The sequence below is a fragment of the Lissotriton vulgaris genome, chromosome 7 (assembly GCF_964263255.1).
Source record: "Lissotriton vulgaris chromosome 7, aLisVul1.2, whole genome shotgun sequence".
NCBI classification, from domain to species: domain Eukaryota; kingdom Metazoa; phylum Chordata; class Amphibia; order Caudata; family Salamandridae; genus Lissotriton; species Lissotriton vulgaris.
In genome coordinates this window covers 444,485,097-444,504,260 of record NC_141695.1, presented here as the reverse complement: position 1 = coordinate 444,504,260, position 19,164 = coordinate 444,485,097, and the positions used below count along the sequence as shown (strand labels likewise).

Sequence of the window (19,164 nt, the reverse complement as noted above, 5' to 3'; positions counted from 1 at the left end):
TGTTATGTGTGCTTCAGCAGCCCCTCCTCCCAAAAGCATACACATTGGCAGAGACGTAATGGGGGAACCGTGCATAATATGCCCCCCAAAACAGAAACAAACTAGTCCCCTGCCCCATGCCCCACCACCCTTTGTGCCTTCCCTTTCCTCCACTCACAAACATGTGCTCCCCACTCTTCTGGTCTGTGCTGACAGGCTCTCAGAGAGCCCTGTTGTAGCATCCTGGAATTCAGTGAGCCAAACTCTAGGTCAGGCCATGATACAGCTACAATAATAGCTTACATTAGATGAACCCATTTTAGGCCAAGCCTAATTATCACCAGCTGCATTTAATCAAAAAAATCAACAACAAAAAATGGACACATAGAAGGGCTTTGTTTCAACCCTGTTCATCCATTGGTCTTTTGAAAGGTTATTCACATTTTGCGTGCATCTATCGTAGCATACAGCAAGGTGCAATGGGTCAGCCTACTTCAGCCATTGGCTCTTTTGCATGGTGAGTGATGCTGTATTGCCTGATCACATGTGCACATCTGTGTAAACAGAAGTACACTTCAGTACAAGAGTTGGTGTGCCAACGCTTTATTTTGCCGATGGCTTTCATATTCCTTGTTGTCTTTTTTTTCAATTATCCTTTTGTGGTTAATTTGTGCTTTCAGGTTACAGTGATTTTTGGCGCAAAATAAGAATCTTAATTTCATTACAACTTAAAATTATTTCTATATATGTAGTCAATACATCTGCCAGATAGGGAGCATTTATTCAGTTGTACTAAACGATATGCAAAGGTTAGTTTCTTTACAAATAATATAAATGTGTAATACTTGTGTATGGCCGTTACGTTAAGGCCTAAAACGTCCTTATTATTCATTTTGTGGCATATGCTAGTAATTAGGAAACTTGAAAGAAATTGTGCCAGCATGCTAAGGCGGTACCTAATGTCTATGCTAATTCTTGTTAAACTATATTGGGATACAGCCTTACAACTTGATAATGGAAAAATCAACTCATTTTTCTGTGCTTGAACTCCCTTAAATCATGAAATTGTGGTGCTTAGAATACGGCCGGATACTGGTATTAAGCACTTTATTTTTTAAACAGCTCCAGAGTTGGGAAGGTTTGGTGTTCATTGAAACATCTTAGAAAGGCACATGACCTGTTTCGCAGATTTATCACATTTATTCCGTAGAACTAGCACATGATGGATGTGTTCACATACTGTCTGTTTGTGCAACATTTTACATTTCCTGTCTTGTCTATGTCTCCGTTTAGGAACTACTGTGAGTATTAAGTGGTGCACTTTGAGCAGCAGCCTCTCTGCCAGAGACAGCATCGCAAAGAATCGCCGGCGTCTACGCAGAATCGAAGGTACAATCAGTGTGGGGAATAATTGTGGTTTTAGGAAGACCATGGGGAAATCAAATGCGGATATGTAGTAGGAAAAAAGAGGATTTCCCCATCAGCCAACAGTCAACACCCCTGACATTTAAAACGCTCTGTCCGAACCTTCCCGGTCTTTTGTAAGGGCACAGTACCTTCGAATAACCTTCCATTTGAGCTACTGTGCAGGCTACCTCTGTGACATGAGCATTAAGTTGAACATGAGTATGAAGTATTTAATTTCAGTTTTAGGGAGATAGATAGAAAGACAGACAGATAGATAGATAGATAAAGAGATAGATAGATAGATAGATAGATAGATAGATAGATAGATAGATAGATAGATAGATAGATAGATAGATAGATAGATAGATAGATAGATAGATATATTTCACGCTGTGGAGGCCGCCTCTGTATTGTATTGTAATTGCATTTACATAGCGCTTACTACCCCTAACGAGGCGTCAAATGCATTTTCGGTGAGTAGCATGCAACTCCGGAACCAAAAGGATTAGTGGTGAATTAGTATAGTAAAATATGAAATTAATTTGAGCAGTGGAGTTAGTCTGCTATTTGGATTGAGGAGGATAGTGGATGGATAGAAGAGGAAAAGGTTTACATTTATATAGCGCTTGCTACCCCTGATGAGTGGGTAAAACTCAGAAATTCACTTAACAAAAACCAAGGCTAAAGTGTTGTTATAGTTAGGTGAAAATCTTAGTAAAAAAAGCATTTTAAATACAAACAACACTGAAATTGACCAGTTATACTTAACTAGCTAACTATAACTTGTGCCCCCGCCATGCACTGCTTATGACTTCACATTTTACGTCACTCATGATATGTACAATTACATTTAATGACATAACTCATGACATCTCAAATTACATCATTGATAACATCTTAGTCTGCTAAGACTTTTTGGAACCAGAAAACACTAATCAACAAAGGGTGTTTGTGTCTTGTTGTGTCTGGCCTGCTGTTATGTACATTTTTTTCACTCCATAGTTATTTATTTGTTGAGGAGCTTTGCATATGTATTTACCTACATTTGAAAAGCTTTTACTTCATACTGCTATCACTGATAGCTGAGCTACAATTTAAACACTTCACAACTCCAGAAAAAGATTAGTTAAGTTATGTTATGTGTATTTCTATAGTGCACTATTACCTGTGAGGATATTCTGATGCATTGCAGATGGCTGAGACAAGCATTGAGGGAACTACTTGAAGAGCTGGATCTTTAGCTTCTTGCAGAAGACAGAAAGAAGGGAGGAGGCTCTGATGTGGTGTGGGAAGTCATTTAATGCATTAAAAGGCTATGCATGAGAAGGCATGCCCCCGACCTGCCTTTGTGTATGCGTGGAAGGTGTGCTAGTGAGAGTTTGACTGAACAGAGGTCCCCAGAGGCTCGCAGTAAATGTACGTGGTTGTTCAGGGAGGCTGAACCTGAGCTGTGTAGTGCTTTGTATGTGTGGATGAGAAGCTTGATCTCGGTGTACTTGTCAGTGGAATTCCCTCAAGGGTGGGGTGATGTGAGACCAGCGTAGAAGATGGAGGACAAGTCTAGCTGCTGTTTTCTGGGTGATCTTTTGTGTTTTTGTGAGCTGCATAGAGGGTGTAAGAAATTGGGATGTTGATTGACTGGACTGTGTGTGCTGGTCAAGTAGCAACCACAATCCTTGTCAGGGTGATGCACAAGCCAACCCTAAATCCACCTGTGCTGCACCCTCTGGTTGCTTGGTGCAGAGCAGTCAGGCCTAACTTAGAAGCAAAGGGGAAGGCATTTGTGTAACACTTCAAACAGTAATAAGGTGTGAACACTACACAATAATATCCCACATCAGTTAAGAACAATAGAGTGATTTTTTTATAAATAAGACAACACCAAAATGACAAAAATTCAATTAGCAGAACCAGAGATATGCATGCAATTTTGAAGATTTAAGTTGAAATAGCTCCAAAAAGCACAAAGCGTTAACTGTGGAGAGTTAGCCTCACTGACCACTTTAAATCCTGGTTTGCAGACAATTACGAGGATCCGTGCCAAAGAGTTGTCATGCAGCCGAGGTGGTGCGTCGATTCCGAGGTGTGGCAAGGCTATGATGCAAGCTTCTGCATCATACTCGAGGATCCTGTCGAGGAAGTGTACTCTGATATCGAAGATGCATTACACACTTGAGTTGAAGTGTTGGTTCCAAAGAGCTGCAAGGCTATGATGCAGAGTCCGGCATCGTAGTCACCAATGCTGCCGCAGTTGAGGGATGCCAGGACCTGAGCCCTGGATACATCGCACAGTGGCGGTTCCAAGGTGGTTGCGAGCTGCAGAGGCGATGCTAGTCTTTGTGATGGGTCCAATCCCCGCAGCAGCGTCAATGCGTCAGTTCACCTCGAGGTTGCATTGCGCAACAGAGGAGATGCATCGGTTTTGCTGGATCCACAGTAGCTGGGAAGCACCTTATGTTCACTTCCAAGGGGTCAGTACTGGGCTGGCACTACTTGGCAGGGTAGCTTCATAGATGGCAGCGTCCAGGTGCAGGTGCAAAGTTGAAGGGAAGCCTGTTCTATTCCTGAGGCGTAAGATCAGTAGGCCAGCCAACAAGCCCTTGGAGTTCCTCCGGGGTTCTGGGTTCAAGAGATGGAGTCCAGTATTTCTCACCCAGGCAGGAGGGCAGCAGAATAGCAGTCCCAGTAGTCATAGTCATATCAGCAGCACAGCACTCCTTCTTCCTGGTAGAGTATTCACAGGTCCAGAAGTGAACTTAAGTGGTGGTTTCTGAAATATAGTATATATACCCAGTTGTGCCTTTGAAGTGGGGAGGAGCTTTTAGTTTCAAGCCTTTGAAGTGCACAGGTGCCCTCCCTTCCTGGCTCCAGATTAACTACAAGGGTTATGCAGCCCTTTGCGTGTAGGCAGGACACAGCCTATTCATGTGTGTGTAGGGCTGTGCCCAACACCTCCCCCGATCCTAAAAGTGATAGCCCATCCAGGCATACATAAGCTATGAGGGATACACAAAGCCCAACTGTCAGCTATACCCAGTCATGTGACCCAGAGACGGCTGCAGACACCAAATAGCTAATGCAGGAAAATACCAACTTTCTAAAAGTTGTATTTTCAAAATGTAAATATAAAATACGACTTCACAATAAGTTATGATTTTTCATTAAAATTACAAAGACAACAAACAGAAACTGGTTACCTACTCCCATTTGAAATGTTTTGTTTATTAAATGTGAGGTAACTCCAATGTTATCCTATTGGAGAGGTAGGCCTTGCAGTAGTAAAAAAGGACTTTTAGAGTTTCACTACTAGCACATGAAAAACTTAAAAGTACATGTCCAACTTTTTAAATAGACTGCACCCTGCCCTCTGGGATGTCCTGTGCCCAACCTACGGGTGACTTACATGTATTAAAAAGGAAGGTTTGGGTCTGGCAAAAGGTTTATTTTGCCGGCTGGAAATACCTGGTTAAAGCTGCACACCCAGGCTGCACTGGCAGGACTTTGACATGTTGAAAGGGCTACATAAGTGGGTAACACAAGCAGTGCTGCACGCCCACTAGTACAAGAAACAAGAATACCACAGTTGAAAACAATACACTCAATGCAAACCTCCGATGTTCTGCAACAAACGAAGTAAAAATCTGAAAGAGCACTTAGTAAGGGCCACACTCAAACCGGAAAAATCACCACAAGCCCTTATTGATCTTTGGGCACTACATCCCATCACTGGACACATTAAATGTGGCCAGTGTAGTCTGTGCCAGTTCTGTATAGAATCTAAATAAATTCAACATTGCAACTTTAAGATACCCCTGCATGGGCTCTCTAAAGGCAATAATGTAATGAGATTTACTGTTAAAGTGTCCATGCAGTAAACTATATTGTGGGCAAACCAATTAAAAGATCAGAATATCTGTCAACATCAGAGTCATATCCGCTTCAAAGTCCTCAGTGCCTCCTTGGTAGAACACATACAGAGAATGATATAGGATGACAGGTGAGCAGTGTTGTAAAATTACCTGAACGAGGGGGCAGTTTGGAACAGCTAATCAATAAGGAGGAATTAAAATGTATCCTCAGAATGGACATGATGAGGACCGGCCTGAAACGGCAGGAAGAATGGACTAATTTGATTTGAGCAATACCCAGTGTGTCGATCAGCACCTTAACTATGGACCCTTTAATTATTATGATATCAGTTATCGATTTTCAACTTGACTGCTTCAGACTCTATCATTTTCCTCCCTTGTAGCTGATGATCTGTACTCATTAAGCGGTTTTACCAGGCTGTTCTCTGCATTCATCATGTATACTATATTGTTGTGTTACACATTAACTCTGTGATTTATTTTGCCTGACAATACATCTGTTTTATTCCCTTTTGCCCATCAGTCCTTCTTTGCCCTCCACTACTCTTCCATGGCATTCTGGGCCTCCCTACTAAGAATAGGTGCTTCTCTATATAAACGAGCACAGCTCTCCTTGTCGGTATTTAACTGACTGGAGTGCAGACCTAATGTCCACGGTCCATTCTTTGAGAATCCAGGGCCATGTTATCAAGAAAGTGCGATACTTTATCGCCGCTTTTATCGGCAGGAAACTGCTGCAAAAGCGGCGATAATGGGCTTGATAATATGCTCTTGTGAATTCCCATAGAAGCACAGGTTCTGGTGTTAATCTGGGCTTCTATGGGAATTCACAAGGGCATATTATCAAGCCCATTATCGCCGCTTTAGTGGCAGTTTCCTGACGATAAAAGTGGCCATAATGTATCGCCCTTTCTTGATAATATGGTCCCCAGTTTTTTTTATGAGCTCGGCGAATCACTCTGTGCTCTCACGCACTGCGATACAGAGAGCACGATTTCTGTGTGCTGGCTTTCTTTCCACCTTCCTGGAGAATACAGTATGGACATTTGGGACCCCACATTACCTCTGGAATCAGCAGTATTTCCTGCCTATTATCATTGTTCTTCTGGAAAATCTGAAAGGTATGTTCTTTGTAATTTTAACCATGTTTTCTATTCACACTTCTGCACTCAGGGCATTCCAAACCCTTTCCCCCCTTTTTTATTATTGTCTTTTTTAGCCATGCTCCAGCGGGATAAACATCACACTTACACTATTGTTACCTGTTATTTCAACCTACCAGGATTCAGGTACGGCTTGTTCTCACCACTTTCGCAATGTTTGTTTTTATTAAACAGCCTTCTGGCTATATCTTGAACTCTGACCTCTTATTTCAGGGACGGCCATCGTTCTTCCCCACAGAAGTTTTTTATATTGACTTTCTGTATATGCTCTATATTGAAGGCTTACACCTCTCACCGCAACACTATTATTTCTGAACTATGTCTATTATTCTTTCTTTCAACCCTCATTCTACTTTTTTGGGCTCTTCTTTATCTTACGAGTCCTGATAATTGTCCCCCATCATCATGGCGGATCAAAACATCATCTACTACCACTATGGACCCTGTAGATTATATTATATGTAAATGGGTCGTGTTGTTCTTGTTTTTAAGATACAAAACTGTGATAACTGGATTTGATCACATGTGTGTATCACTTTGAAAAGAGCACATAGCACATTTCTCACTACATACTCACTGCGCCATCACAAATTAGAAGTTTATTTTGTAAAGGTTCTTTGTATGTGATTTATTATAAGTAATGATTTAAATACCCATTTGGTTCATTTGTATTGATTTAATTGTTTTTAATTGTGGGACAAATGTTTCTTGTCCATGCACGTACGCAAGGTCCCCAGTGATCCTCGGGTTCCCTTGTCAACTGCGGACCCACTAGTAGAATTTAATTTACAGGCCCTGGCCACAGGCTGTGTCACTTTATTAGTGGCTTACAAGGAAATTATATATGCCAATTGGGTCGAAGCCAATTCTAACATGTTTCAAGGAGAGAGCATAAGCACTTTAGCACTGGCTAGCAGTGTTAAAGGGTGCAGAGTCATAAAGTCAGCAAACAGGAGGGTTGAAAGCAAAACATTAGAGGGTAAGCCACAGCAAGAATGCCAGGTCAAACACGTGCCCGCAATCTGGAAGTAGGGTGAGCTACCCAACAAACTTTGGAGTTCTCTTTGCTAAGGTGGAAAAGCCTGGTGAGACCATAAGCTTTGGCCTGGTCTGTTCCAGAGTGGTATTCCCCTGTAAGGTCCATTCCCTGTATACAGATGGACCATCTCAACAGTTTGGGATTCTAACCCCTCCTCTGCATTAGTCATATGAGGGGTCTGTGGTCTGTCTGAACCTGGAAGTGACTACCAAACATGAAATGGTCTCAAGTCTTCAGTGCCCAGACCAGTGCTAAGGCTTCACTCTCTATTGCACTTCATCCCTGTTCCTGGAGAAGCAAACCACTAATGACAGCTACAGGTTGATCCAGGCCCTCTATGTTCATCTGTGAGATCACAGCCCACATGCCATGCTCTGAGGCATCTGTCTGGACATTGAATATTTGGGAGAATTAAGGGGCCTTGAGAATGGGTGCTGTGCACATGGGCTCCTTCGGGATGTCAAAAGGGTTCTTGCATGCCTCTGTTCAGGTCACCTGACGTGGCTGCTTCTTAGAAGTCAGCTCTGTCAAGGGTTTAAAAATGGTGCCATACCACTTGACAAAACGCCTGTAATAACCAGTGAAGCCTAAGAAAGCTCCCACTTCTGTCTGGGTCTTGGGGAGTTCTCAAGCCAGTTTTGTTTGGATCTTGGGCTGGAGGGGCTGCACCTTGCCTCTTCCCACTTGGTGACCCAAGTAGACCACTGAACCCTGCCCTATCTGACACTTACTGGCCTTGAGAGTCAGGCCTGCCCTCTGCAGTGCCTGAAGCACTTCCCTGAGGTGGCACAGGTGGTCCTCCCACCTAGGAGTAATGCTGCAATGTCATCCAGAAAGGCGGCACTGAAGTTCTCCAACACAGCTAGGACCTAGTTGACCTACCACTGGAAAGTGGCAGGGGCATTCTTCAACCCAAAGGGATGTACCCGGAACTAGAAGTGCTCTTTTGGTGTAGAGATCACAGACCTCATTTTGGCCCCCTCGGTCAAGGCAATCTGTTAGCACCCAGACGTTAAGTCAAACGTGCTGAGGAACTGGACAGCTCCCAATCAATCTATGAGCTTATCCACTCTGGGGATGGAGTGTGTATCAGCTTTGGTGACTGAATCAAGCCCTCAGTAATCCACGCAGAACCTAAATTATGTTGGGGTACCTGGAGGAGCAGTCTTGGGGACCAATACCACTGTGCTGAACCAAGGGCGGTGTGAGGGCTCAATAACCCCTTACTCTATCATTTTGAAAACATACTCCTTAATGCTGGACTCACTTGTCAGACAGCCTGAAGATTTTACTTTTTACGGGCATGCTGTCCCAAGTTTCAATATCATGAGTACACAATGTAGTGAGTCCTGGGGTAAGTGAGAAAAGTGCGGTGAAATGCCCCAACAAGTGGTGGCAAGCTCTCTGCTGTACTAGGGCTAGGGCAGGGGAAAGGCTGGCACCCCCCACTCACCCATCTTACTCAGGAGGTCAGGGAGAGGTTTACTCTATTTTTCCACTCCATCATTCTTGACTAGGAACATTGTTTCCTCTAGTAGTGGGGTTTGAGGCGATGGATGTGTAAAACTCTTAAAGGGTTCCTGGGAGTTTTGAGGGCTACCAGGTAGGTGACCTCGCCTTCTTCACCTCATAAGGCCCAGACCAGGGGTCTTGCTGGGTGCTGCGCTCCACGGGCTCCATCACCCACAATGTTGGGCCAGACTAAAATTCAACCAGAGTGGCCTTCTGGTGATACCAATGTTTTATTATCTTCTGGCCCCTCCTTTGCCAGACTGAGTGATCCTCTCACAAGGTGCTCATAGTGAAGTTCAAAGAGGCGAAAGCAAACCCTTTTTCTCTGTATCCCCATACACAAACAATAGGCATGGCAGGAGGATGTCCAACTTCCACCTCAAGGGCTCTGACAGGCCCATGATCATGCCCTTTAAGGTCTTGTTGAATCTCTCAACAAGCCCATTGGTTTGGGGATGGTAAGTAGTGGAGACCTTGCAAGTTATTCCCCACTCTTTCTGCATAGACGTCATGTACAACAACATGAAGTTGGTACCATAGTTGGATACCACCTCTTTAGGGACCCCCACATGGATAAAGATCCCCATCAGTGCCCTGTCCACTGCAGGCCCAGTCGCCATCCTCAGAAGGATAGCCTTCGGGTACTGGGTGGAATGGTCCACCAAGACCAAGATGAACCTATTGCCAAGGTCTGTTGCCAGGTCTGTTTTTGGGTCCAGAGGCCCAACAGTGTTAATACCTATCCATTCAAAGGGAGTGCCAATGAAAGGAAATGGCTCCAGGAGAGCCTTGCCCCCCCCCCCTGACCTGCCACTGGCCTGGAAGATAGGATATGACCTGCAGAACACATCTGAGGCCACCCTCATCCTGGGCCAAAAAAAGTGGGTAACAAGCCTTTCAAAGGTCTTGTCCTACCCTTGATGACCTGCCAGTGGTACATTGTGAGCCAGCTCCAGGTGGAATGCCCTGTAGCACTGAGGGACCACCCACACACAAGTTTCACTAGGGTAAGGAACCTTAGGCTCACTTTACATGGGACCATTTTCCCAGTAAACTAGGTGATCACCGGAGGTGTCGTCAGCTGCCTAGGCCTCAGCCTGCCACCGAAGCCCCTCAAGAGAAGGGCACTCCAACTGCGCCTTGCATAAATTCTCCTTGGTGGGACCCCCTTCCTGATGCCAGTTGGCTAGCTCAAGTAAGTTTCCCAGGGTGGTAATGTTCTCCCCGGTAGGCTCTGGGGTGTCACCTTCAGGTTCAGCCTCCTCCCAGACCATGGGAGCCTAGGGAATGAGTTTCCTGTGCCCATTGCCTTTCCTCTTTCTGGCAGACAACTGAGCAATTACTCCAAGCTCCAGGTCCTCCTGCGTTCCCTCTCGGGCAGCCATAAACCATGTGGCAGGCACACCTACTCACTCAGCCAACCGTAACATCTCCAAGTACGAATTGGGTTCCACCTCCTTCTAGATGGTGTGCTCTGGGTCATTGGCAAGAAGACAATCCACAGACATGTTTGGACTCACAGTTACCCTAAAGGAACCTGAGACTCCACCCCCATTCAATGCTACCAGAGTTAATGCATAGTGACTTTCATAGCTGTTAGCTGCAATACATTGGTGGAATGCATTAGGAACGACCTGCTCTGAGGTCATTAGATGACATCTGTCAGTTGTCATGCTGGCTGCACTACATGGAGTAATTTCTTACCTGTAACTCCAGTTCTGTAGTAGGGGTATCTCTGTTATAGTCATAATCTAGAGAATAGTCCCGCCCATGTGCGTGGACCCCCGAGCAATCAAAAATAATCTCTTAAGCTGTCTTCTTTGCAGTCCTTCATAGACACTTAAGAGAGAATTAAGACACATAATGCAGCCTAACATATACAAGGCTACAAAGGCCACCACTTCATCTAAACAGTGAAAAGGATAGCCCACCATGTCTGGTTTAATACTTTTTACCAAGTTTTCCTCGCAGGGAAAACTCCCCTTCACCAAAATCCTTGAAATGATAGAGAGGAAGGGTTGGACAGACAAGCCCCCATAGGCTGCCATTATGTGTCTTGAAAAGGGATACCGTGCCTTTAAGGAACTCTGCAGAGACCCTCGGTATCCCAGGTTGCACAGCCAAGTCCTTTTACTTTCAGTTCTTTTTGAAGAGCCTGTAGCATAAATTACAGTACCATTTTCTCCACCGGGGAGGAGGGCTGGCGCTTATGACTATAACAGAGATACCCCTACTACAGAACTGGAGATACAGGTAAGAAACTACTCCTTCTGTAGTAGGGGATCTCTGTGTATAGTCATAATCTAGTGAATAGAATGGCAAGCCCATCCCAAAAAACCAACCAGGCGGTGGAGAAAAACAGACAACACCACTACTGTGCAAACAGATTTCTCAATGAAGCCTGCCCAACCTGAGCATCTGCTCTGGCATCAGAGTCCAGACAGTAGTGCTTAGCAAAGGTGTGGACCGACTTCCAAGTGGCAGCCCTTCAGATCTCTGGAATGGGATCATTACGAAGCAAAGCTGTTATAGCTTCTTTGCCCCTGGTAGAATGAGCCTTAGGCTTACCTCCTAAGGTCCTGTTAGCCTTCTGGTAACATAACTGGATACAGGACACAATCCACCTAGAGATGGACTGTTTTGAGGTGGCAAGACCAGTCCTTACCGACCCATAGTTGACAAATAATTGGTCTGACCTACGAATGTCCTTGGTCTTATCCAAGTAGAATTTCAACACCCTTCTGGCATCCAGGGAATGTAGAGACCTTTCCGCTGGAGTGGAAGGATTCTGGAACAACGTAGGTAAAGTTATGGTCTGATTGACATGGAAATCAGAAATCACCTTAGGAAGGAACTTAGGGTGAGTACGCATCACAACCTTAGCAGCATGAAATACAGTATAAGGTTCTTGACAACACAACGCCTGAATTTCACTCACCCAGTGGGCTGAAGTAATGGCCACAAGGAAGGCCGCCTTCCATGACAAGTTGCAGATAAGCCTTATGGATGGGTTTAAAAGGCTCCTTCATCAACCTGGACAGCACCACATGCAGCTCCCATGATGGCGAAGGATGCCGGATAGGAGGAAACACTTTCTTCAATCCTTCCAAAAAATCTTTAATCACAGGGATCTGGAAGAAGGATGTCTGTGAAGGGCATTTCCTATACGCAGTCAATGCTGCGAGGTGAACCTTAATAGAATGAAAATTAAGGCCAGACTGAGCCAAATGCAAAAGATATGGAAGGATGACATCTTCCTTGCAGGTTGTGGGATCATAGTCCTTGGAAGTGCACCAGATGCAGAACCTCTTCCACTTGTAGGCATAGGAAGTCCTCGTGGAAGGTCTCTTAGCTTCCTTAAGTATAGTCATGCAATCGTCAGGAAGATTCAAGTGCCCATATTGCACTATCTCAGGAGCCATGCCGCCAAACTCAATGATGAGAGGTTGGGGTGCACCATCTGCCCCCCGAACTTCTTGGGAAGGTCCGGCCGACACAGCAGCCTCATGTAGGGTAGGAGAGACCGGTGAAGCAGGTCCGTGAACCGCCACTGTCGGGGCCACTCCGGAGCAATGAGGATCATCTGTGCTCTGGATTGAGACAGCTTGATGAGTACTGCCCGAATCAGGGAAATGGGTGGAAAAGCGTACAGAAAGCTGTTCGACCAGCTGCTCCATAACGGGTCCCCAGAGTCCCCGGTTGGTAATACCTGGAGGCGAAGTCTCGGCATTTTCTGTTTTTGGCGGTGGCGAACAGGTCTACGTCCGGAGTGCCCCACCTGTCGAAGATGTCTCCTAGCACTTCGTCATTTAGAACCCACTCATGGTTTTCTTGCACCAGCCTGCTGAGGGCATCCGCCTGAGCATTCTGCACACCCGGCAGATGGGTAGCCTTTATCGTCAGTCCTCTGGTTAACAGCCAGTGCCAGATCGCCTGTGCTTCCTGTGACAGTGTGCGTGATCTCGATCCCCCCTGCTTGTTGAGGTAATACATTGTGGTCGTATTGTCCGTCTGCACAAGCAAGGAGTTGTTCTGGAAGGACGTATGAAAGGCCTTCAGTGCCAAGTGGACAGCTCTGAGCTCCAGGAAATTGATGTGATACGTGGATTCCACCGGGGACCACATTCCCTGGATCTGTAGATGGTCTGAATGCGCTCCCCAGCCATGGAGAGAAGCATCCGTGACAACAGTCTGAATGGGAATGTCCTTGTGGAATGGAACCCCCTTGAGGAGATTCTCCACGGAGCACCACCATCTCAGGGACTGTTGAGCGTGGAGGGACAGCTTGATCTTGTCGTCCCAGCTCCACCGCTTCTGGTCCCATTGATCCTACAGACATTCCTGCAACGGCCTCATGTGTAGGCATGCGTGTGGCGTGAGGAAGATGCAAGAGGCCATCGACCCCAGTAGAGAAGACACCGTCCTCGCTGTTGTAGATGGAACAGATATGAGAGCCTTCCAAAGGATCGATAAGCGTCTCTCCTCCAAAGAAGGCACGCTTGCTGAAAGAGTATTGATGGAGTCTCCCAAGTACTGTAGGCACTGGACAGGTGTCGGAACAAACTTGGACATGTTTATGTGCAACCCCAGCTGGTTCAACAGAACGGCCATCCTGTTGAAGTGCAGTTGCGCTTCCTGGAAGGTGGAGGCTATGATCAACCAGTCGTCCAGGTACGGGTAGAGAAACACCTTGTTCTTTCGCAGGTGTGCTGCCACCACTGCCATGCATTTTGAAAACGTCCTGGGTGCAGACTTCAGTCCAAACTGTAGTACGGTGTACTGATAGTGATTGGTGCCAACTAGAAAGCGCAGGAACCTCCGGTGTTTCCGTGCTATGGGCACATGGAAGTACACATGTTTCAGATCTATTGCGCAAAGCCAGTCTCTCCTTTGCAGCTGAGGATAAATCTGGTGCAACAATAGCATGCAAAACTTTTCCTTGCGAATCCATTTGTTTGCTTGTCGCAAATCCAGAATGGGCCTGAACTCGTTCTTGTCCTTCTTGCGAACCAGAAAGAACCGTGAGTAAAGACCCTTTCCCCTTTGAGACAGAGGGACGTCTTCTATTGCCCTTTTTCTTAACAGGGTATCGGCCTCCACTTGAAGCTCGCGCAGTTGGAACTGCGAGAAAACCGGTGGAATCGCTGGAGGCGGGCTGACGAAACGAAGACTGTATCCATTGCAAACAATATTCAGCACCCACTTGTCCTGAGTCATTTTTCTCCACTCTGCCAAGTAATGTTGTATGCTTACCCCCACCGGAGCGGGTAACGGACGAGGAGGAATGGTCGCCGCTGGTACTGCTGCTACTGTTGGTGCTGCTGGCCAGCTTGACGACCTTGCCCTCATCCCTGGGCACCAAAACGTCTCTGGAAGGGACGGAAGGTCTTCTTCTGCTCTTTAGGCTTCTCTAACCCGACGGCCGCCAGGGTTTCTGCCTCTGCCTTCATGCGGGCCATCTCCTCATCCGCATGCTTACCAAAGAGCGTCGACCCAGAGAACGGCAAGTTGGCGACTCTCTGCTGCGCCTCCGGTTTCAGCGATGTCAGGCGCAACCAGGCATGGCGTCTCAGATTAATCCCGTGGCAGTATCCATGAGCCGCCAAGAGAGAGGAATCTGCAGCCGAGCTGATAACCTGATTGGATACCATCACGCCCTCATTGATGATTTCCTGGAAGTCCTCCCTCATGTCCATAGGAAGGTGCTCCAGAAACTGCTGCAGGGACTCCCACAGAGACCGGTCATACCGACCCAAAAGAGCCGCAGCTTTCATGGAAGTAGCAGCCGTACTGCAGACTTTTCGTCCCGCTGAGTCCATCTGACAGCTCTCCTTGTCCGGAGGCACCGTAGAAGACGGGGCAGTAGCGTGCTGCTTCCTGTCCACAGTAACGATCACCGAATCCGGCACCGGGTCTGATCGAAGGAACGCTGGATCGTAGTCAGGGGGCTTGTACTTTTTCTGCAGCCGGGCAGGAGCGGATTTCATTGACACCGGAGTCAGGAAGAGCTCCATAGCCGGTTCCTCCAGCCCTGGCACCAAGGGCAACAAGGGTCGAAACAACTGCCACTTGTGTAAGGTCTCGAAAATCACCGATGTAGAAGGTGTGGGTACTGTTAGAGTGATCCCCATCTTCGCTGCCCCTCTCAATAACACCTCCTGAAACGATACGATGTCATCCACCGGTGACACTCTCGTATTGGGGGAATCCGAAAAGGCGGGCGAATATCCCTGGGCACTGGAAGAGTCCGTATGATGGGACCTTGACCTGTCCCTCCGGTGACGATGCCGGGCCGTGTTGAAGATCGACGGTCACTCCTTGATCGGTGCCTCCGACTAGACCGTGACCTAGACCTCCTAGGCCTCAGGCGATCCACTGGCCGTACAGGAGGTGAAAGCTGAGGAGTCAGAACCGGAACCTAGGCTGTGGAGGCCCCGTAGGCGGTGACGTGAAGCGCGGCAGAGATAGAGACCGTGGAGGAGGCCCCGGTGGAGGAGGAGGAGGAAGATGGAAGATGAGGAGGAGGAGGATTCTCCTTAGGTAATGGAGGAGGCATTGGCGTCCTGGGCCTAGAAGGCGAATAGGTCTGAGAATATTCAGAGTCCGAAGACCTAACCACTCTCCTCTTCTTCTTTTGCGCAGGCCTTGACGAGGATGTTCTCAAGGCCGACCGCTTTTCAGACGAGCGCCAGCACCGCTGCGACTGGGGGCTCCTGGATGCAGAAGACAGGCTGACCACTGAGGCAGAGGACACCGTCTTGGCCCTTGATCGCCTCCTCGACGTCGATTTCTCCTTCCTCAATGTCGACCCCTTCCTCGACGGCAAACGTCTCAACGGTGATACGTCCCTCGACGTCGACTCTCTTCTCCTCGACGTGGAACGTCGAGTCGACCTCGACGGTGAACGGCGGTGTCGCCTCGACGGCGAGCGCCGGTGCCTCCTTGACCCATCCAGACGTCGATGGTGTCTCGACGCCTATGAAGCCCTCGACGTCGACCTCGTCCGAGGTCTCGACGTCAGTCCCCTCGATGTCGAACGGCGATGTCGCTTCGACCCAGAGCCCTGGGTCGATGGGGAGCAGATGGTGGTCATCTCTCTCGACGCCGACATCGAGGGTATCGACGTCGACGGAGATCTGTGCCGTTTCCTTGCCTTTTCTTGACTGGGGAGCCCCCCAGAGGCCTAAGCATGGGCAGAGGACGAAGACCGAGTCCCTGCATGCCCAGACCCACCTGGTTCCTGATGTCTCCTTAGCTCCAGGCCTTGGAGACGGATTTTCTCCCTGTCCCTCAGGGTCCTCCTGGAGAAGGACTAACAAATCTCACAGTCTTCAGGGACATGAGAGGATGGGAGACAGAGGATACACACTCTGTGAGCGTCTGATTTAGCCTGGCACACTCAGGGCACTTGTCGAACAAAGCTGGCATATTAGACAGAAGAGTGGGCAAAACTGGCCAAAAAACCCAGCAAAAGGAAGAAGAAGCAGTCAGATGTCGAGTGAAACACTCAAAACACTTGAAAAATGTGCAAAATATTGAAAAAACACCCAAAAAGGGAGAGCTCAATGCTCCAGGGTCCTGCTAGCAGGAGCCGGAAAAAAGAACTGAAAGTAAAAAGACTTTGGCTGTGCATCCTGGGTTACCGAGGGTCTCTGGAGAGTTCCTTAAAGGCATGGTATCCCTTTTCAAGACACATAATGGCAGCCTATAGGGGCTTGTCTGTCCAACCCTTCCTCTCTATCATTTCAAGGATTTTGGTGAAGGGGAATTTTCCCTGTGAGGAAAACTTGGTAAAACGTGTTAAACCGGACATGGTGGGCTATCCTTTTCACTGTTTAGATGAAGTGGTGGCCTTTGTAGCCTTGTATATGTTAGGCTGCATTTTTTGTCTTAATTCTCTCCTAGGTGTCTATGCAGGACTGCAAAGAAGACAGCTTAAGAGATTATTTTTGATTGCTCCGGGGTCCACGCACATGGGCGGGACTAATCTCTAGATTATGACTATACACAGAGATCCCCTACTACAGAACTACAGGTCTTCGCCCTTTGGCAATTGATGACCAACTGCCTGTATTTCCTGGTGTTACTAGGCATGTGAGTTCTCTGCACCCTCTCTCTGTCACCATGGGACACTAGGGAAACCTCTATGCTATCTTTTACACTATTTAGGGCAATCTCCTCCCCAAGCACTAACCAATCGCAGTGACTGCCCACCATTGGGGGGCCCTACTCAAGAAACCCAAGGCGGACCCTAAGGACCTCAAGTACTTCCGGCCTATCTCCCTGCTCCCGTTCCCGGCGAAGGTCACAGAGAAGATCGCCAACAGACAATTGAACAAATTCCTCGAGGAGAACAACACCCTGGACCCGTCCCAATCCGGTTTAAGCAGCAACCACAACACCGAAACCGCCCTCATCGCTGCCACCGACGACATCAGGACCATGCTAGACAACTGCAAAACCGCGGCCCTCATCCTCCTGGACCTTCGGCCGCCTTCGACACCGTCTGCCACCACACCCTACGTACATGCCTCCACGACAGAGAGATACGCGACAAGCCCTGGACTGGATCAACTCCTTTCTTACCGATAGAAGCCAGAGGGTCCGCCTCCCTCCATTCCGATCTGAAGCCACCAAGATCACCTGCGGTGTACCCCAAGGATCATCCCTCAGCCCAACCCTTTTCAACACCTACATGGCACGGCTCACCAACATCGTCTGTTCACACAACCTCAACATCGTCTCTTACACCTATGAGACCTAGCTGATCCTCCCCCTCACCAAAGACCGCACCACCACCAAAACTAACATCCACGATGGCATGAGGATCGTCGCCGCATGGATGAAGAACAGTCACCTGAAACTGAACTCAGACAAGACAGAGTTCCTCATCCTCGACTCCACCCCCTCTGCCTGGGGCGACTCCTGGTTGCCGACCGCTCTGGGAGCCGCACCAACACCCACCGACCACGCACGCAACCTGGGGTCCATCCTGGACTCATCGCTCTCAATAACCCAACAAGTCAATGCCGTCTCCTCTTCCTGCTTCAACACCCTCCGCATGCTTCGCAAGATCTACAAATGGATCCCAACTAAAACCAGAAGGACGGTCACCCAGGCCCTCGTCAACAGCAGACTGGACTACGGCAACGCCCTCTACGCAGGAACCACGGCCAAACTCCAGAAAAGACTTCAATGCATACAGAACGCCCCCGCACGACTCATCCTCGACAGCCCCCGCCGCACCCACATCTCATGATGTGTTTTATCTAGGAACCCGATCAATGTTGTGACCTTATGCCCCTATACGGCTATAAACAATACATATCCTTATAATGGCATAATAATCAGAGCCATATTTTCAGGACATCGCCTCTGCAGTCCATGACACAGCAGAAGCTACTCCTTAGATTCCTAGAGAGCACACCGAGTTCTTTCGACACACAAAACCGCCAGCAACCTGGAAAAGCCCCGCTTGCTTTGTTTTGATTTGTAATAGAACACCTGCGAGCACTGTAAAAACGACCAGTTCTTAGTGACATCTTTATTGACGTCTTATGTCCAACCTTACGTCAAACCCGGCACCTTTCAGGTATAAATATGCCAACGCTGCCTTAAGCAAACACACGGTGGTGAATTCTGGAGCAGAACAGCTGTCCCCTTGCAGAGAGCCCAGCAGATGCGAGAAGCCCACGGACGCTGCCCCTCCTCTTTGACGCACTGAGAAAGACGCTGTCTTTTCTCCTGCCGAGAAAATCCAGCTCCGGCGTTTCCAGCCTACCCTTGCGGGTGACTGGGATATCGGGTCCTGAGAGAGAGATACTAGACCTCCTACATTCTATTCCAAAGGTACGGTGCTGACTAAACCCTTAGAGAGAATTCTTGGATCAGACTCTTGGCAAAACCAACTTAACTTAAACTGCTACTTACTTACTCCCCTCCCACCTATTAGGCTTAGGTCAGGTACACCGGGGTAGGAGTAGTTAGAAGCACCAGTTGAGGTCATTAGCCAATGTATATGTGAATGTATATATTGTATATATTTTATTCGTTTTAAACCATCTTATGGCAAAGAAACCATATCAATGCTTTTACAGTATTATTTCATAATACTCCTTTTACTGTACATCATTTACTTTATATTAAGTATTGCAATTGTGGCAATCCATTTCTCTTGCATGAGAAGGAAGACTGT

General features: G+C 47.5%; 1 protein-coding gene across 1 annotated transcript in view; it reads left to right on the top strand.

The window, feature by feature from the left end:
• The first annotated feature begins 1,311 nt into the window (after window positions 1–1,311).
• Window positions 1,312–19,164, top strand: part of LOC147701819 (uncharacterized) — a 786,161-nt gene continuing 768,308 nt past the window's right edge. The window contains exon 1 of the mRNA XM_086930459.1: window positions 1,312–1,368. The gene's annotated coding sequence lies outside the window, so the exon portion shown is untranslated. The remainder of the gene's footprint in view (window positions 1,369–19,164) is intronic.